This window comes from Camelina sativa, chromosome 14 (genome assembly GCF_000633955.1).
Source record: "Camelina sativa cultivar DH55 chromosome 14, Cs, whole genome shotgun sequence".
NCBI lineage: Eukaryota > Viridiplantae > Streptophyta > Magnoliopsida > Brassicales > Brassicaceae > Camelina > Camelina sativa.
Genome location: NC_025698.1, coordinates 29,081,901 through 29,085,396, shown reverse-complemented (window position 1 = coordinate 29,085,396; position 3,496 = coordinate 29,081,901).

The following is a 3,496-nucleotide window of genomic DNA, read 5'->3' as shown; positions in this document are numbered from 1 at the left end:
TTAAAAAAATATTTACGTAATATAAACTATTAAATAATCAATTTATTTAATAAGTTACCAATTTTTTAAAAATTATATTTGTAATTATATACTAGAATCTCGATCGCTCCTCCTGCGTTTGGGCTATAGATTCTGCTAAGGAAAGGCTACGATAGCTCAAAAAGGTTCATTTCGAAGGTCTTAGCCTCTATATAGACATCATCTTGACAAGGAAGACACTGAAAAGAGATATACTACTGACTTTCGTCCGCCATTGTTGACAGATCAAGCCCACCAAAAATAAAAAATCCGAGTTCTTGTTTCTTCTTTTCTTGTTTCTCTGATTCGATTCTTGAGAGGCCTTTGTATTTGGTTTTTCTTTTTGTCTTTGTTTTTGTTATATTGGCCTTTTTAGTGGCCCTTTTGTGGGTTTTTGTTACTGGCTCTTTTTCCAATAAAAATATATTATACATAACAATAATTATATAATACATCTCATCTCTTTCTTATAAAACTTTTTAAATATTTTGTAAACCCTTTAATTACATTTTAAAAAAATGTTTCTTAGCTGGAATATTTTTACGGTAAAATTTTTGAAAAACATTAAATGATATTTTACCTAACCAAAACTTATTCAAAATATATAAGTCCAAAGTTTCTATTACACTTAACCAAATTATAAATAGTTTTTTTTTGGTTTTTATCCAAAAAAAAAACAAAATGGAAAAAAAAAGGAACAATGCTAGTAATATTTAGTTTGAAGAATACCTAAGAATTTAATTTCTATTTTTTCGGTTTTATAAATAAATTGCAATTAGTTTTGCTTTGGTTCGGTTTTATCCTGTTCTTGATTTTTCTTTCTCACCCCTAATTACAAGATCAACGCCAAAAATGTAAACCTAAACATTTTTTTCTTTTAACAATTTTTATCCAATTATTTGTCAGTTCACCAATTTTCAATCTCAAAAAAATCTCAAATTTCGAAATCATTAACCCTTTTTTTTTTTTTTTTGAACAAAACATATGCTTCCATTTCATTAAAGAACAAGTAGCATACATAACAGGTAGATTCCATTTCATTAAAGAACAAGTAGCATACATAACAGGTAGAGTAGCGTAGATAATATAAGAAGGCATACCCCAAATTCAAAAGCAAAGAGAGTACAAGGATAGATAGTAGCAAAAGATATAAGGGTCTTGAGAGCTATGGACCAAGTGCTGGATAGCAAGCTGGAGCCTGTGAGATCAAGCCATATCAATGCAGCTTCCATGAAGAAAACATTGGAAGGGAAGGTGGCCACTGTCTTGATTCGAAGACTGTATGGCGATGAAACAGTCAAAGCTGACGATCTCATCGAGATGAGAAGGTCTACACGAAGTAGTGCTTTGCCAAAGGTGTGAGCAGGGTTGAAAGTGCTTTGAATACCGATCACTGCAAGGGTGATTACGGTTGTAAGGTTGCAAGGGAGAAACTTGAAGAGGTTGTGGTAATCACTACTCCTTGGAATGGTGATCATAATGCCACTACTCTTCAAGCCTAAGTGAGGGAACTTCAATAAATAGATGATATGCAGATTGGAGAGCTTAAAGCAAGGAAAAGATGGATAGATCAAACTGGCTAAACATCGGTAATTCCCGTTCCACAGAGGTGGAACCATAATACCGATTTTAAGCCTGGTTATACGCTGAGGCTGAAGGAGTTGAGGGTTTGGTGATATGCAGCAAGTAGAAGCAACAGATGCAAGTATCATAAATCGCCAGAGAGACGGGTCAAGGTTAGAAATATAGCTCTGCAATGCAGTCCTCCATACCAAAGTAAACAACTTTCCTCGACACAAATAGATATCAAGCCAATCAGAAGAGACCGAGACTCTACTACCGAGGAGACCCCGACTTGACCAAGTAGAGGAACTCGATACTAAAGATTTTGAGCTTGAACTAGCTTTATCACAACCGGTTCTGAGGATGTAGATTCTACTCTCAGAAACTTCTTGTCGAGTACACCCAAACAAACAGGTGACACATAGGTCTAAACGGGTTTGGTTCAAAACAACTTTAGCGGATCTAAACATCTTCCAGTTCAGGGGCAACACATTTGACCAAGCTATCCTAAAAGCCAAGGATTTAGGTAGAGAGTGAGAATCGAACCTGGACCAGAGTGGAATCAATGGTGTGTTAGAGAGCGCCAAGGATGTATGTTTCACCGTCAAAGTCTTCGTCGGCTCCATTGTCAAAACAGAGCTCCCGTCCAGCTGCAGCCAAGTAAACCACTTGGTGAGGGGAAAAGATTCCAAGGAGCGGAGAGTTGTTGCGGTTGACATCGATAGGAGGCGGTAAGACCGGTGGAAACCGAGGCAATTGGGGCGTTCAGGGGTCTCAGAGGGAACATCTCGTGGCTGGGACCACGAAGGAGCAGGCACAACAAGACGATTCACCAGAAATTGAGGCAAGGGAAGGGGAGAAAGAAGCTGAAGCATGCTCGGAGTTGAGATCCAAAACCTCGAGAGGACTCCAGGAAAAACAAGAGACCATGAAACAGAGTACCAAAAGATGCAGTAGATAACGGAAGAGCTTGATAGAACTGAGAGAACCCGACGCCGGCGAGCCGAAGCTCTACCGACGTCGAGGAGATTTGGTGGTTGCAGCACCTCGATAATAGTGTCTGAGAAAGAAATATTAGGGCGAACGATATTTACTGGTTAGAGATCTTCCCGAAATCATTAACCCTAAAAGCTTCATCCTCCTAGCTAGTGGGTTCAATCAGGATCACATCGAGATTTTGAAGTCTCTTACAAATGTCATCAGTAGGAACATCGCCAAGTTCGGTGTTTATCCTAAAGAAGCTCCTAGTCCTACTTTACATGAAGAGCTAAGAGAAATGGGTAAAGAACTTGCCCGCAACAAGAACATTGATTCAATGTGATTATACTAGTTTCTTGCAATAAGATCATACCGAAAGCCACAATCTTTTGTTGAAAGTTTCATACTTTTTGGTGAAATTGTTCTTATTGATGTAAAAGGGTACTTTGAGAGTATTGAGACGCTAAGTCAGTCAGTAAATGAGAAAGCTTTTGATTTTTTTAGATTTAATAGTAAGTTTCAAGAGCAGATTGAGGTCTTTGTCCAGCTTCTATGTAGTAGAACTGGTGAAAGTTTCATACTTTTTTTTTGTGAGATTCTTCTTATTGATGTAAAAAGGTTACTCAAAAAGTTATTGAGAAGTGATCAAATGAGAAAGCTGTTCTGGTTCTTCTTATGACCAATACACTTAGGTTAAAAAATAAATACACTTAGCTTATATTCTGAAGGGTAGGTGGGAAAAAAAAGAAGTAAACAAACAACAACTACAAGTTTCTTATGTTGTGACAACACATTGCTTTTCTGTAATACAGAAACGTAGAAAGACTAAATTAAATCGTCTTTATCTTTGTAATATAAAAGTTCAGAGCAATTACGATAAGATCAAAACAATGAAATAAAAAAGATTATGAGTTTTCTTTTGTCTTTTTCACAATTC